Below are 17,847 nucleotides of genomic sequence, written 5' to 3'. Positions count from 1 at the left end.
CAAACTAAAAAACAAAAACCCATGCTGACAAACTGTCAAGTGGATTTATTCAGAGCCTTCCTGCTACTTTGAACTTTTTTGTTGTTGAATACAATCATCACTTCATTTGTCATCATATGACAAGATCAGACAATTACACAAGCTCAAGATATGTCTGCCAGTCATAGCATGCCATCTTGCTGGCTGTCAAGTGATAAGATGTGCTTCTGCCCACCTCTAGATTGAGCTCATTAAGACAGCCTGGAGGATATGCCTTGAGAATAAATACAGATGAAAAACCAAATTCAAATTTTCTTAATGTAGCTACGCAATCACTTGCATTTTCCACTTTGCAGTCCAACTTGTTAAGTTACCTGTTTGAGTAAGATAACCCAGCTAACAAAGAGGCTCCAACTCCAACTTCCTTTAATTAAACTATGCTTCAATTAAATAAGGAGGTGGAGGCAACAGAATGTTTTGTGGTTCTCAAGGTCTTTAAAGTGAGAAAGCTGTGAAAAGGAAACACCAACTTTGCAGCTGCATGTGAATGAACTTTCTGCCAGCTAAAGCACAGGAAGCAGCTCTCCTATGTTAAAATTACGTAAGGGAGAATTAAGCAAGCAGATGAGGGTGGGAGAAAGAAAAGGCAAATGTGTGCCAAGGAAAGGAGTCCAAGATGTTTCACATGCTTCGTGCCGCCGTCACCTTCTAATCTCGCTATGTTGCCTCCACTTCCTTATTTAAATTTCTTATATTGGTACCTCGTTACCATAGCATCCATAGACCAGAATCCATCCTTCCGACAGAACTTTGCAATATAATAGTAATTACTAGCCACCTGCTTTTCAGAGCAAAGTTTCCTCAATTCCATATACAAAATATACTGCAGTTCCCCCCCCCTGCCCCCCACTACTACCCCCTATTTATCCTAGCAGGACTGATGAAGTAAGCTTAAAAGGATGACTCCAACCATTTTGCTCCACCACTGCTAGAGGTCCAGCGATTAAGTAGCACACCTCTCTCTGATTGAAACTGAGCTGTATTGTCAAATTAAATTAAAATTGGCTTTTCTGACTCTTCTGTTAAGCAGTGGCCATCTCCTTTATTAAGTGACACTTCATACAGGGTAAAACACCAGTGTATTCGTGACACTGTATTTCTTAACACGCTTCAGTGTTTGATGTTGACAGAAGTGTTAAATAGAGAATGAGGGCTTGTCTACAATGGGTCAACCAGGAAAATTAATCCAAATTAATTAAGGACATGTATTTGAAGATGATTAAATTGCATACAACTCTCATGTGAACACCCTCATTCACAATTAACACAGTTTTAATTTGGTTTAGTTTAATTCACTTCCAAAATGAATTTGGATTAACATTACTGGATACCCCCATGAAGACAAGCCCTGCAAGTATTTCCAAATCTAAAGCTGACTTCTTAATAGAAACAAAGGCTCTTTCTCATTCAGAGTTTAAAACACTTTATAATTTGTTATAAGGTATTAATCATAATAGTTGCTTATGGCTGGAACATTGTTATTAAACAGTTCTTAATATAATTTACATCAAGGACTATATGCAATCTGTAAGTGTTTTCCTCATCAGCATCATTCTGCAAAGCGCTGGCAGTTTAAGGGCTAATAAGGAAACTCTCTGATTGATTTGGGCTAATAATTTATGTTTTATAAAAACAAGGTTATACAAAGCCATGAAGTTTTAAAGTAATTCTCAGAAAATAATTTGGTCTTTTTTAATAATACTCCTGTGTGGAAAATGTAACTCAAATATTGCAGCATTATGTAAGTGCATGGGAAACAGAAACAGAGTGACCAGTCTATTTTCTTTGCCCATATGCTCAATTTTGATGTGGTAACAGTAAACAGATTGATTTAAAGCTAAAAGAAAAATCTAAAAACCTATCATTGAAGGTTGGTTGTAACAAGGAATTATAACATGAAGATTTAACCCAAGAGTGATAAACAGAGATTCATCTGGATTCCGACAAATCTGTAAGGAAGAGCCCTGTGAGAAGATTCAACTGTGTTCAGCAGTGAAACTTACAAAATAATATTGTGTAAATGAAATCTTACCCCATTCAAGTCAAAGGGGGGTTTCACCCCATCTATATATTTTCATGGGCTGGAGCCCTAGAGTAGACACGGCTCCAGCACCTTCCAGCATTTTTACCACTATTAGTTAAAACTATGGTAGTACGAGTACCAGTTTTTAATTCTCTGGTGTAGACAGGGTTAAGTGAACCTCAGCCGGTAACTGACCTACTTTATCACGTTTGAGCCCTATCAAAAGATCAAGAATTAGAGAAGCCAATCAACTGAAAACAATTTGTCTGAAGAAAAATTAAACAGTTAAGTATATTATCATTTTTATTTTATTGTACTTTTCTAAGGTGGGTGAAACAACCAAGCCTCTTGATTCTGTTACACTGCCAAAGCAGTGTGATCAGTCTCTCTACTATACCCACTCTATCCCGAAATGTTATGGCCATTCTCAATTTCAGTTTCATAACTGTCAACACTATATTAAAAACCGCAATAATTAAGTATTTACATAGTTTAGAAAGCTAATGACCACAAAACTATTTTACAGCTTTAAGTGAGAGTTTGCATGGAGCCGTCGGTTGCTCTGACGGATACATTTTTCTGCTTTAACACTGGTAATATTCTAAGACACCAGAAGGAAAATCTATGTAGGCCTTTATTAAGCTATACCACAGTTCTAAGGGCCTGATCCAAAGCCCTCTGAAGTTACGGGGCATCTGTCCATTGACTTTAATAGACTGTGGATCAGGCCCTAGGTGGAAAATCTGTTATAAAGCTTCAGGGATGAAATCCAGGCTCTGCACAGAAATCAACTGGAGGTTAGCTATTTACTGCAATAGAGCCAGGATTTCACCAGGTTTTTAGATATTGTGAGCAACAGCAGCCATCAAATACTATCCTAAAGTGATGAGCATGAAATAAATATCCAGAGAGATCCACTTATGTAACTTATTATAAATATTACAGGGTACATTTGCATCCAGCTGGGATTTTAGATCAAGTCTGATATCACTGAACAGATCCCTTAGATAAAGACAGCATTTCAAGTAAATTAATGTCAGGAAAGTTAACACATTTCCCAGATACACCATTTTTAATTTTAAAAAACATTTGAAACAGTGTTAAATATCAACTTTATTTAAGTCAGTTTCAGAAGGACAATACACTAGGAAGTCCTCTTTTGATGCTCAGCAAAGTAGTACTATGGTGGACAGCTAGCACCTGCTTTCCCTGCCCCACACCCCCATTACAATAACCCTGGTCCTTCAATGGTACTGTGAAATACAAAAGACCCTGGAATTTCAAGTCTGATTTCTTGTCTTTTGGTCTCCTCCTGTCCCCCCTGTGTATTATTAGCCACGCAGCTTAGTGCATCAGTCATCTCAGATTCTATCACAGTAAGCTTTTTGCAAGAAGCAAGATTTAGACAAATATTTATTACTCTTCCTTATCATTCCTCTCTTTCACTGCCCACCCCCCTCTCCTTTTTTTTTGTTCATATGAAACTTGTTAGCTTTTATTTGTTTACATTTTGATGTAGTCATTTGCTGTTATTTTAATTTGTTTGTATTATCTTGTAGAGTGCCCCAAGCACGGGTTGGGTTTTTTTGTAAATTAGGTTATTAGTAAACAGAACAATTCAGCTCTATGTCCTGGTAACATATTCTGAGACTTTTGTTTTAAGCTTCCTGATACAAAAAACAGATGCAAATGGTTCCATACATATATTGGATTTATTTTGTTATATATAGCCACAGTCTTGTGAGACTCTTACTAGAATCTTTTTAAACAAACTCTACATTTAGAAATAATGTTCTGAGCCACTGAAAACAATAAATCATGGGAACCTTTGTTTTTTAAAAATAGTCTATTCATGTGCTTGGTTTTAGCCATGTCACTAACAATGGCATTAATAGTAGCAGCATAAGTATGGCATCTCGCCCCATATTTCTACACAATGAAGTTAAATTCATGTTAATCATAGAATATCAGGGTTGGAAGGGACCTCAGGAGGTCATCTAGTCCAACCCCCTGCTCAAAGCAGGACCAATCCCCAATTTTTGCCCCAGATCCCTAAATGGCCCCCTCAAGGATTGAACTCACAACCCTGGGTTTAGCAGGCCAATGCTCAAACCACTGACCTATGTGCATTGTAGGTAATACCAATGCCTCATAAGACTTAGAGTATGTTACCTGAAGATAGTGAGAAGGCCCAAAATTCCAAATAAATATTTACTGCCAGCTTCATTTGCACTTTTTCCCCTGCGAGAAGAGTCATTTTTTGTCAAAAGTTTGTATGAATTCCATCCGTAGAAAACAGCCCTTAAGACATCAACTGAAATGTAGACACATTTAAAATACATAATATTAATAAGCCTTACTACTTTTTGGCTGCGGTTTTGGTTGGAGTCTAAGGCAGTTTGATAACCACTCAATATCAAAAGGATTTTGATGCATGACTCTCAGGTTCTTTTGAAAACCCAATCCTCAGGCCACATCTATACTATAAACTTTGGTCGACAAGTTAGGTCGCCATAAAGCCGCTGCAGTTAGTATATTGCTTATGCAAGTGCATAAGCAGCTTCTTGCATTGGCGCTGCACTTACTTACCAGAAGTGCTTGTGTCGACACACAGTGCAGTGCGCCATGGGTACAAGTATCCCAGTGCGCAACCCATCACTATTCAGTGCACTGTCTCTTGGGAACTTTTGGCAATGCATAGTGGGCAGAAACAAGTTGCTCATGGGTGACTGGGAGCGAGGGGGTCAACTTTCCAGCATGAAAATGTCTCCATCGCATAATGTCATCTATATTCCACAATTTTGGTGACTTTTTAAAAATTCCACTCTCATGTGGCCATCTCACTGTTTGCCATCTCTGACAGCAGCACGGAGCCTGTACAGCTCTGCACTATTCTTATCAGCCTTGCCAGCCCAGCACGTATGATCCTCTGGTATTTACAGAGCCGCAAGAACCACCAAATCAGCAAGGAACATGACAATATCATGGAGAACAGACTGCTGTGGGACATGGCAGGAATCAATTCAAGGTTGTCGGTGGCATTCACAGAGCACCTGCAGATTCTGGAGCACCACTTCCAGGCATGAGAAATGGGCACTGACTGGTGGGAACTGCATCGTAATGTAGGACTGGGATGACAAGCAGTGGCTGTAGAATTTTTGGATGCGCAAGGCCACATTCCTGGATCTGTGTGCTGAGCAAACCCCAACCCTCCAGCGTGGGGAAACCAAAATGGAAGCTGCACTGACAGTGGAGAGGTGAGCAGTGATCGCACTGCGGAAAGCTGCAACACCAGATTGCTACTGTTAGTGGAAAATCGTTCTGGAGTTGGAACATCCACTGTGGGGGCCACTGTAATGCAAACGTACAGCGCCATTAATCGTCTCCTGCTAGGCAGGACTGTGACTCTTAGCAACATGCAGGACATAGTGGATTGATTTGCAGCAGTGGGGTTCCCAAACTGCGGTGAAGCATATCCTTATTTTGGCATCAGACCACCTTGTCACAAAGTACATCACCACAAAGGGATATTTTTCTAGGGTTATGCAAGAGTTGGTTGATCACTGGGAATGCTTCACCAACATCAGTATTGCCTGATCAGGGAAAGTTCATGACATTTACATCTTTAAGAACACAAGACTGTTCAGAAAGCTACAAGCAGGGACTTTATTTCCTGGCCAATGAATTACCATTGGCAATGTTAAAATGCCAACAGTGATCCTGAGGAATGCAGCATCTGTACACTGGCCACTTCGAAAGCACCAAGGAAAGATTCAGCTACTGACCTAGCAGGTGCAGAATGACATTTAAAAGCACTTTGGTAGATTGAAGGGATGATGACGTTGTTTACTCACAAGATTGGCTCTCAGTGGAAAAAAAAAGACTCAATAGTTATAGCTACCTGCTGCATCCTGCATAATATCTGTGAAAGAAAGAGGGAGAAAAGTGCCATCTGGGTGGAAAGCAGAGGTGGAGTGGCTGTCTGATGAATGCAAAGAGCCAGACACAAGGGATATTAGAAAAGCTCAATGCAGAACTATACAGCTCAGGGAGGCTTTGAAAGAGCACTTTAACAGTGAGCCACAGAAATGAACTGCAGTGTTCTGTGCTCTGTCTGGCCCTTCTGTTTTGGGGCCTGTTAGAAATTGAGTGGTGCTCGATGTACATCTTTGAGTTGTGTCACACTGTACAGTAACAAAGAAGTGGGACCTTTCAGAATTGCTAGGCACTCTGCAGAGCCTGGGTGTTTTTCGTCTACATCTGCAGCACGGGGTACGGGCCACTTGCCGTTTAAAACTAGTGTAAATGGTGAATCCTCTGTATCTTGAAGTCTTTAAACCATGATTTGAGGATTTCATTAACTCAGCCAGAGGTTAGAGGTCTATTACAGGAATGAGTGAGGTTGTGTGGCCTGAAACATGCAAGAGGTCAGACTAAATGCCTTCTGACCTTAAAGTCTATGAATCTGTACGTCATGAATTAATAAAGATGAATTATTTTCCAAATCGATTTTTGAGTAAAAAAAAAAAAAAAATCATCAGTGAAAAAACTAATCTGTGCAATTTAAAAGCAAATACATTAAAAAAATAAACTAATGGAACAGTGCTTAATAAGGGGAAAGAACATTTATGTCCTTTTTAGCTACACATACAGCAACTGTGGTTTTCACAGGTCAGTGTACGAGAAGCTGTGGCTGTTCTTAAATGTCCCCTGGTGTGCAGGGTTAGGGATAGGGGCAACGATGCAGCCCCGATGCCACATGGAATGGGGTGGGGTGGATGCAGGGAGGTTCTGTAATGAAGTCTTCCGTGGATTAGAAAGGGAGGGGAGCTCATGACTGTTGAGCCTGTAGATCCGCAAGAGTCTCCAGCATCTGTTTTTGCTGACAGATGAGCCCAATTATATTCTGCTATGTCTCCCTCTACTTTTCCTGCTGGGACTCCTGGGCCTCTCTCCTGTCTGCTCTTTCCTTCTTCAGGAAGACCGCAAAGTACACCCTCCAGGCCCTGTGCTCACAGTCTATGCAGCACTGTCTTTTGCAGGATGTCATCAAACATGTCATCCCAAGTCCTCTTCTTTCTCCTCCTCATCTGGCTCAGGCGATCCGCGGGTGTGGAGGGAGAGATCCTCAAGGCTGTCATAGCAGCAGCTGCAGATAAAACATAGAGAGGTATCATTCTCAGTATAGTCACAGTGGCAAGTAAAAATTAAGATTCAGAACTCCCTTCCCTTAAGTTTTTTAAAAAGACAGGCATATTGGCACTTCTGCATCAGAGTGCTTGTGGACAGCGCCACTCACAGCTCCAGCCAGAGTGAATATGGCCCACCAAGGGTGCGGGAAATGAGAAAGGAATTGCTCAGTTGCAAGAAACTATCAACACCGGGCACTGGGACCATTTTCTACAAGCAGTGGTGATTTTAGCCACTCTCTCACTCCTGAGGGTAACAAGAGCACAGAGAGCATAGCTGCTGCTGCCATCCCAAAGCCTCCTGGGCCCGTAGGCTGCTAGCCTGTGGAACTTTGGCCAGCACAATTACAGTAATTACAGACTGGCATGGGAAAGTGTCTATAGTGAAGGAAAAAATAAGGCTGCCATTCCCAGAAACCCTCAGGAGAGGATTGCAGAGTAAACCTCCAAGGAAGTTTTAATGGAGATCTCTCAAGAGAATTCGAGGAACATCCCTGTGTACATAAACAAACTTCTCGGCATAGCCTCTCCTTACCTAACTCTACAGAGGAGTGAAAAGCAGATCAGAACACTACCTCTCTTTGTTGTACTGCTGCCTCTTCTAGTACATGTACATTAATGAAAAGTCGATAGCTGTACCCTGTTAAACTGGGAGAGGGGCACCATTGCTACATCATTTTAATGGGAAATAAATTTAAAAACCACTCACCCGAGTTTCCTTTCCCCGCATCGGGGCTCCTGCTGGGACTGACAGGACTGCAGTGGCGCCTCAAACAGATCCTGGCTCATGACACAGCTGAACCGCCCAGTCACACGTCTCCCACCCAACTCCTCTTCCTCCTCCATCTCATCCCTTGCTGGTCACACCAGGGGCCTGTGGCTTGGGCTCCTCAGAAGTATCCAAGATGGTCTGTGGTGTGGTGATGGTGTCTCCGCCAAGTATGAAAGGCCTCTTTTACATCAGCGCCAGATCAACTGCTGGCTTCCCTGGCCTTCTCGCATGCCTGACACAGTTCCTTCCCCGTCACACGGCACTGCAGCTGGCCCGCCATACCCCTCCTCCATCTCCTGTGCAATCTGCTCATTGACGTCCATGTTTCTACAGTTGGTCTGTAGCTGTGCTTGCACAGACTCTTCCCCCCACAGGCCCACGAGATCCAATACTGTCTGTCTAATCCAAGCCAGAGAGCATTTGGAGCATGTAGCTGGTATGGTCAGCTGGGCAGCTACACACAACAAGGGAGAGCTGCTCGGTGTACTTGCCAAGCACAGCCATCAGGAAGAGACATTTCAAAAAATCATGGAGTTTACAGGGGAGGGGAGCCTTCTGCCTAGGGGTCATGGAGACCAACGGAGTTCACAACTGTAACCAGAGCAGTCAGCATCAGGCACCGTGGGACAGCTGCTGGAGCACTGTTAGGATTGACCTAATTACACAGTGTCTTTGCTCAAGATGTATCAACCTCAGCACTTTGACCATGAATGAATGCCACTTGGAAAAGTGGTATTACTGAGTCACCGTAACAGGGCACTTACATTGGTGGGAGACAAATTTAAGGATAGACATATGCACCACTAGGGTCAACACAAAGCGGCTCACGTCCACAGAACTTTGTAGCATAGACGAGGCCTTACTGTGCACCTTTTCCTCCCCTTCCCCCTCACTGGGTCTCCCCTTATCTCCCTACTTGCCTTTGCCCATTTGCATTTACCACAGTTCTCTAAAGAAGGGACTGTACTAGTTCCAGGATGGGACAGGGTTGCCAATTTGGGTTGGATGTATTCCTACAGGTTTCATCACAACAGTCTTTAATTAAAGATTAATCTTTAATTATTGGAAACTCCAGGAGAACCCTGGAGGGTTGGCAACCTTAGGATGGGGAGACCTGTTGTATATGTTCCTGTGAGTGCTGAATGCGAGGAAGCTTGAAGTCTATTCTGGAATATATTCCCACTGTCTCAACCAAATGGAAATGGAAGTGGTGCAGGGGCAGTACAGTGAGCCCCTAGGTACGGGGGCATGTCTTGCCATGTTAAACAGCAACCTCTGAAGCCAATTAACCAACATTACTCCTTAACTGGCTAGAAGGAGCTCTGTTCAGTCTCTGTCTGCCAAAGGAAAAAAGGTGGCAGTGACTTGTGGAGACCCGAGAGAGACTGGTAATATGACTTATAGAGCATCTTGTCCATACTATGGTTAAAAATATATATAAATATAAAAATTAAAGCTTTTAAAATATTTTAAACTTTTGCTTCTTTGCAACAATTAAAATCCAAACAAACACCTGGGGGGGGAGGAAATGGGGGCAATTGTATTGCTTGGGAGCAAAAGTCAGGTACACCATAACATTTTTATAAACTCAAGTTAAGTGTTGTTGAAAGTCTGAAGTAGACTAACCTTAAACTGGTCCTATTCCTAAGATTTGTTTGCTTTAAAGCATAGTATGTGCCAAATATTTTAAAGAACTCTAAAACACTAATTCTGAAAACAATGTCTAAAACATGCACACTGCACACTGGAATGGATTCCTCAACTTGGCCTCATCACTTATGCATCTGACGAAACAAACACTGACAGCTTTTTTGCATTTGTAAAGGCCCCACAGCAGCTGTGGTGATCCCACCATAGAGCAATGAATTAAGCCTGAAACCCAGCTGGGTCTGAACAGAAGCCTTTTTTGCACAATACAGCAAGACTATCATTGTTAACCTAGGTATTATTGTGAAATATTCTGCATTACATTAAAAATTGAGATAGAAATGTCCTACAAAATTAGCTCTAAAAAGCAATGTTAACACATTTAAAATAATATAACATTTAAAAATATGGATCCCATATTGATTTTAATTGACAGTTCTTAGGTAAAAGGATAATAGCCATACATGGTTTTACTGAAAAATAAGTTTAAAAATATCCCCTATTAAAATGCTGAGAAAAAACAAAATTCACGAAACAAGTTCACAAAAAAAACAAAACGTTTAATATAATTGTCTGTCAGGACCCTCAGTTACTGACCTTGAGATCAGAGGCAGTTTGGAATGGAGACTCTTGTAAGTAATCAAAAGTATGGGAGCCCCATGATTAACACCATCGTTAGGAGATTCTTTTGGCATTAAGCCAGAGGGCTTACAGCATTAAATAGTAACAATCAGCAAGATATTGACTGACGTAGATTTTTCACAGTCGACCAGTAGATAGTGTACGTGTGTGATGAGAGAAGGGTTATGAATTATGTGGAAGAACAAGTTCTCACACAAAATATTTATTGTTTTAGAAATTTACAGCAACTCAAGAGAGTATCCTATTCTTCCATCTTACCAAATACCACTCTTAAAAATGAAGTTCGAGAGATCCAAAGGAAGCTGTCCACACAGTGTTCTATTAGATGGACCATCTGCCTGGGAGCCAGGAATTTCACATTCTACTTGTGGTTCTGCCAGGGACTCACTGTGACCTTGTGCAACTCAATTTACCTTTGCATGTATTTCTCCATCTATAACTGAGGATATTTAGCTAGCTTACAGGAGCACTATGAGGTTTAGTATGTGTACAGGTTTTCAAGGACTGAAAGAGCTATGCAAATATGTAATTGTGCATGAACACCCAACTATGCTAAAAAAGATGGGTTGGGTAAAACTGCAAGAAGAATTCAACGTGCTGTCACACTGATGCTCAAAATTAGTTCTTGGATTTTTTTTTTAAACACATAATCGTGCTTTCCAATTGTAAGGCAACCATTGTTCTTGGCATTACAGCTATCATGGGCTTACCCATTTCACACTGTACAAAGGCAGCTTTTCTTAGTTATCTGTCTCCCTCCCTCTTTCCCTTATTTCCCTCACCCCTGGCATGTTACTGAACTGACCACATGGATCCTCCAGATGATGGCTTGCAAGGATGAGGAATTAGAAGACCTATATAGACAACTGATGAAAAACCATGGGGGAAAAAACCCACAAGGGACAATCTGGAAACAGGCAATTAATTCAGGAGATAGAAACATGTCTAGCAGAAATAAAGAAAGGGAAAGTAAAAAAGTCTTGCATTTTTCATATTTCCCCTCAATGCAGGGTCTGGCCAGAAAAGTGAATGTCACATTAGGAGAAACCAAAGTTACAGGAAAGGCTTTTTAAAATTCCTTTCAAACATGACATTTTGGCTCACAGGCCATTGCTTCTAGAAGTACCAAAAACTGGGGGCTAGGCTGTGTGTGTGAAAGTGGATGGGTTTGAAGGGAAAACAAAACAATCAAAAATATATAAAATAGATTTTGGACTTCTCCCCTCCCCCACTCCGACCACACACTTTGCTTGGCTACCATGAAATAAGAGCAGATTGGGTACTGGCCCCTCCCATGGTAAATTGTAAATTTTATAACAGTTGGTGAACAAGTGAATGGACAACCCAGTACTGCTCTGTAAAACCAATTTTACAGAAGCTGTAATTCCACATTGGATGTGGAAGCATCTCTTGCAGGAGATGGTAGGGTGCCCTTCAGAGGGTTTACCCAAAAGATGGCTGACATAAGCCCTTTGAAGTGAGCTGTAGCTCACGAAAGCTTATGCTCAAATAAATTGGTTAGTCTCTAAGGTGCCACAAGTACTCCTTTTCTTTTTGCAAATACAGACTAACATGGCGGCTACTCTGAAATAAGCCAATGAGCAACCAACCTTATTATATTCCTTCTTGTGACTGCCATAAAGAAGGAAAGAAACATTCAGTCTTTTCCATGGTCAAAGATAGATGATTAAGTTCCACGTGCAGAGCATTTAGTATTTCCAGGGGACATTTACAACTAGGAAAAAATGATGTCAAGGAAATGGACTGGTTTGGGTGAAACCTGGTGTTCTTTTCTGGTATGGAGTAGAGTAGGTCTTTGTACTACTTTATCCAGAAAGAACTGTAAATGTACATGTTGTAGTGAAACCATTTCTAAGCAATTTAATCTCCTCATAAAGATACTTGATAAAAGAAAGCTTACCTTTAAATAGAAGAGGCATTAGCCAAGGGTTGAAAGGGTGACCAGGCCTTGTAGCATTACGTTCAGGCTCCACTTGTGTGACTGAAGGACTTGTGTGCTATAGCTTGAAGTAAACTCAAAGCATGTAAATGCAGAAAACAGCTCTAGTTTGGGGTTTTTTATCTCAAGAAGATGGAGACCTATACCGTCAAGATTGTAAAGGTCATACCACTATGGAAACATTCACTAGCTCTCTACAGAGACCTCCTTGCATGAAGAAATGGCGAAACGGGCTGGGCAAAGTGCAGCAAGAGCCATAACCATGCAAATCATAGTAGCACTGAGACAGATGGAAAGATTCAAAGCCACATTTGAGGGAGCTTTTATTTATTGTGAACAGTTTCAGAAGCCCTGATAATAAGTCTAAGAGGGTCAAGTGACAGAGCTAACTAGTGATCATTTCATTGAGTAAAGAACTATTTATTCACACCAAAAGCATTACAGAGAAAACATCAAAGCAATAAGCAACATACTGCAGATGTATAGCTTACCAACTGTCACCCACCAACCCTGACAGGATTAAAGTACTTCAGGACCTTCACACACCTCTCTCTCGGTCACAGTTTCATGTCAGTTCTTTGATTGAGTGTGAGCAATTTCTCTCTCTCTGTCAGGGCAGTCCCTTGATACCATTTCAAGTTCTCTGTTTGCCAGGTCTCTTGAACCAGGTCAAACTAGTATATTCTATTTCCCCAGGGGGTGGAACTTCCACAGACCTGTTATTTGCCCTGGTGATTTGCATTAATTACCCCCACAGGGACTTTAGTTCCCGTAGGAGACCCTTTAGTTCACACATTGAACCAGGATACGATATTGCACAAGTACATGCAGCCAGAGAGCCAAGAGAAAGGAATATGATTATAGGAAAAAAAGCTCTCCAAACAAAGAAAGCAAGCTCCTGATCTCTACAGCAGAGGCGCTGAACCCGTGATCCATGTAGTCAATTCCACAATATTCCAGAAGTGGGAGCAGGACACAAAAATACAGAAATTCAACAAAGCTGCTGTTAGCGCTGTTGGAATGAGCAAGCAGATCCCAACAGCTGGGTAGATAAAAATCTTATTTATTTTTTAAATTAAAATACAGATTTTAAAATGTCAATTTAACATTTAATTTTAAATTGGTATATAATTTATATTAAGGGCTAAGCTATTAAAATCATTTAAAGTTAAACAAAAAATAATATTCAGCAGTACTTGTTTGCTGCCATATTTTTAAAAAAGTCAAACTGGTGGAAGTCCGGCTAGGAATCTGGAACCAAAGTTTGTTGAACTGCTAAACCATCTTTTGACAGCAGTAGCTTCTTCCACAGGTGCAGAGAGAATATCTCAGTGTATTCAAGCAATTCAATTCAATGACTAGTTTATTAAAACTTAAGAAGCCAATCAGGAGTTGAAAAAGCAGGAAAGCTTGTTCTTCTTCCAACCTATTAATAAAAGCTAGGCATGAGAGGATGAGATCTATTTGCTCTAAAAAGGACATGATGAACAGAAATAATTCAGTTCACTATCTGTAACAAAGGAAATATTACCTGTAATTTCCTTTGTGTACTATATAATAAAACTATCAAAAAGTTAATACATAAGTTTTTTGATAAAGTACACTTAAGACTCACAGATGCCCAAAGTTCTGGAAGGTTCCATGGAAAACAAGAGGACACTAGTGACACAACCTGAAATTTGAGGTGCACATGTGGAGGAGCAAAGAAGGTTCAGAAACTGAACTAACAGATGTTCTTATATCCTCACATGAAAACCAGAAAACAACTGTCATCCCATTTTCAAAGCATTAAGCCAAGTTCCATAACATAACATAAATTAAACTGAATAAACGTTTAATATACTTTAAAAAAAAAACTCAAAAAGAATAGAATTTTCTGCACTAGAATTGCATGCAGTTATTGTTTACTTTCATACTAAACACATCATGAAGTACCAGACAGGAGAATCATGTAAAATAAATTCACTGACAGCCAGCATGGCCTAGGAGAGGGGACACTGGACTGAGCATTGCAAACCTTGGTTTTATTCACATCTCAGACAAATGATCTTCGATGGGTACGCTTACACTATTTTAAAACCACACCAGCAAGTGTCAGAGCCTGGGTCTACAGACTCGGGCTCATGCTACAGCTCTAAAAACAGCTGTGTAGAAATTTGGGCTCAGGGGGGAGTTCAGGCTTTGAAACCTGGGGAGAGGGGTGGGATTCTGAGCCTGAGTCTGAACGTTTACGCAACTGTTTTTAGCGCTATCCTGCAAGCCGGAGTCTGCAGACCCAGTCTCTGAGACTCCCTGCGCAGGTTTTGTAATGCAGCACAGACATATCCTATGTGACCCTGGACGAGGTCAATCAATTCCTGTACCTTGTCCTCTGTCTTTTCTATTTAGAGCATACTCTCTTTATGCTTTACATTTGTACTGTGCGTATCACAATTAGACCCGTCAGCAGTAATGATATAGAAACTATTTGACATGGAAAAAGACCACTTTAATACACACCCCATCATGGGTTTAAGACAGATAAAACTGGACTTAAGTTTGTTACATAATACATTTTCTAGTTTCAGTTTAAAATTTCATTAAAATTAAAAAGATTAAATACATATGTTGTAGTATATTCCTTTGGCTAAGGGCATAAACAAAAAACCCAGTAACAACTGTACCTTTTCTCTTACAAATATTCAGTCTTCTGGCAAACTGCCACAAACTGCTATGTTTTTGCCAAAAGAGGTCTTTCAACAGAAAAAGCACCAAAATGGAGACTTCTGTCTGAAGAGATAGGTGTTTCTAAATACCAATATGCGGGCAGAATAGGACAGGTACACAGAATGTATGCATCAAATATTAACACTTCTAATTAAAAAAGTGTTCATTCCGCTCTGGCGCTCTATTTGTCACTAATAATTTAGCCTCTTTCTACTTGTAGAATATCCATGAGCAGACTGCAATTTCCTTAAGTCTGTCCTTAAAAACCATGTTCAAATTTTTGTGAATTTTAAATTTCCTCTGTTGATGGACTGAGTATTCCAAGCCCATTAATCATAACTATCCATGCACTTGGAATAGTCAGGTAATTCACATGATTTTTTGTTTGTTTGTTTCCTGACTGGATGAATGCATAAATTAATGTTTGGACATGTGTATCTAAAACATGATTTCTGTGAATCCTTAGTTACGTGGCTATGAAATCCACTTTCCCTGATCATTCATATCAAAGGAACTAAACTGCACAAATGTTCACAAAATGAACATGAAAAGGGTTAACATGGCCACAGCAAATCCATACTTTTAAATAAAGTGAACAAGGATTGACCAAAAAAATTTAGCAGTATTTGCCTAATTCTACATGGTGTCATGCAAGGATGCAAACTGGGGAAGCGGGGGGGATTATATTACCACCTTACAATTCTAGAGCCACACTTGAAGGATGGGAATGAAGACAAATGTACTCTTTTCTCCTTCAGCTATGCTTTTTCCCAGTGCCACTGCCCCCAAAAGTGAGTTGCAGCCACTGCTCCTTGCTTTCCTTTCAGGCTTGGAGAAAAAAAGGAAGCAGGTGCTCTTGCAGTAGCCCCTCTTCCTCCCTTGGAGAGGGTACTGTGGACCAAGGAGGCTGCATAAGAGCTACTTCCCTCCAAAATAGCACTAGCATAGGTAAAATAGTTGAAATCAAGGCAAATAACCAATGTAAAACATGATCAGCAGAAGATCTGGTTGGATAGAAAATGGAAATCATTTTCCCAACTCCTATTTCTGGGCCTTTGCAAACATATCACTACCTACTGCCCAGTTTATAAATATGAAGGAGGCATTACTGCAATAAAATCTGCTACTCCTGATGTAGCCATTTGGCTCAATCACCTTCACGTGAAATTGTAGTTGCTGCTCTACACCAGCCAGACTAAAGAAGCCACAAGGCCATCCTCCCTCCCTCAGAAATCTTAATACTGAAATTATTACAATAACTATTTCGCTCTCTCTCTCACACACACACACAGGCTCCAGTCCAAGCCCAAACGTCAACACTGCAATTTCACAGCCCTGCAGCCTGAGCCCAAGTCAGCTGACATCGGCCAGCCAAGGATGTTTCACTGCAGTGTAGACATACCCGGAGGCTCACATACTGAAACCCACCACGGGCAGGAAAATTCCTAAAGCCATGCACTGTCTGACATGTCTTTCTCCATCTATTTAAAATTCTTTTTTTATTTTTAAACAATGTCTGCCTCTCCTCATTTATTTAGCTGTGGCTTTAATCAAGATACGGTATTAACGGTAAATCTTTGAAAGAAGGAAAAGCCAAGTTCGGAATGACTTGCCAGCTATAACAATCAATATATGATTTGTTACATGAAAGAAATAAATGTTACAATCAGATAAGGGGACATCCCATCTATAGGGGTTTTCTCCAGGTTTAAAGTAGTACAAAGCCTTTTCTCTTACATATATACCACGTACCCACTATGTTTAATAACTATAAGCAAACAATGCACAGTGAAAAATTTTCAAATCTAAGAAACAGTCTCAGTAGTAGACAGACTCTTATTTCTTTCAATCATTTATTAAAAGCACTACTAACTGAACATGTTAACTTCTGCTTTATATTTTAGTCATCCAATAGAAATTCCAGATGTCTAATGAGCCATGAGAGTTTCATCACCATCACTATACCTGGAGAGAGAGGGAGAGACAGACAGACAGACAGACACACACACACACACTTAGTCTTTCCTCCCCACTGCAACCCTTTCAACTCACATTTATCTGGTGAAAATTCACTTCAAGTCCCGTAGTTTGGTATCGTTCCTCTACCAAAAAGGAACTGCAGTTAAGAAGTATGTGCCAGACCAGTGGACAGCTTTACAACCAATATCAGAAAATGCTCTCTTTTCATTTGGCTTGGAGTTTTCCAAACTCAAAGTTTGGCCTGAGTTTTGTACCCTTGAAACGGAAGCATATGCAATTCTATTCCACTTCTAGTTGTGCTAAGAAGAGTTAATTGATCTGGCATACAAGCAGACCTGGAAACTTGTATTATGAAGTGTGTGTGCAATCTTGACTCTCCAGAGCTGAGAAATTTGGCTTACAACTTTGATGCGTCAGGGCAGCGGGAGGAAGGTTGGGACAAACTGAAAGTAATGCATTTTAAAACATACACTTTGCCAAATCAACCATCTTATAAAAAGACACTAATATATAAGCTGGTTTAAGTCACATCATCTTTGAAACCTAAATGCTACTTCTAGAGTAAAAACTTCTTGGGACTATGGGTTACTAGTTTCAGAAAAGCACATTTAGAGTTAAGACAGCAGGTATGAAAACCAATAAAAAGTACAATCATTTAATAGGGTTAAACACTGAGCAAACTCGTGTCCAAGATTCACAGACACCTTTTAAATTTTAGCAGTCGTGTTGTCAAAAATAATTCAATGTTGTGTGGGATTCATTACAGTGCTGCACTTCAACTCTCTCAGGTTCCCTTCTGTATTCTTAAGACAGGCTGCCACCACACTCAGGTACAAACTCTTAATTACTCAAGCCTGGTCTACACCACATGGTTAGGTCAACATAAACT

At 40.5% G+C, this 17,847-nt stretch overlaps 1 protein-coding gene and 1 long non-coding RNA gene across 4 annotated transcripts in view; both read right to left on the bottom strand.

The window, feature by feature from the left end:
• Positions 1-17,847, bottom strand: part of JARID2 (jumonji and AT-rich interaction domain containing 2) — a 307,763-nt gene that overhangs the window by 279,573 nt on the left and 10,343 nt on the right. The gene's annotated exons all lie outside the window — the stretch shown is intronic.
• On the bottom strand, positions 3,163-7,990 carry LOC140906972 (uncharacterized). The gene is made up of 2 exons (XR_012157324.1): positions 7,961-7,990; positions 3,163-7,211 (listed from the first exon to the last, which is right to left on the bottom strand). It is a non-coding gene; the product is annotated as an uncharacterized lncRNA (long non-coding RNA).

This window comes from Lepidochelys kempii, chromosome 2 (genome assembly GCF_965140265.1).
Source record: "Lepidochelys kempii isolate rLepKem1 chromosome 2, rLepKem1.hap2, whole genome shotgun sequence".
NCBI classification, from domain to species: domain Eukaryota; kingdom Metazoa; phylum Chordata; order Testudines; family Cheloniidae; genus Lepidochelys; species Lepidochelys kempii.
This window is presented reverse-complemented; position numbering and strand designations above follow the sequence as displayed.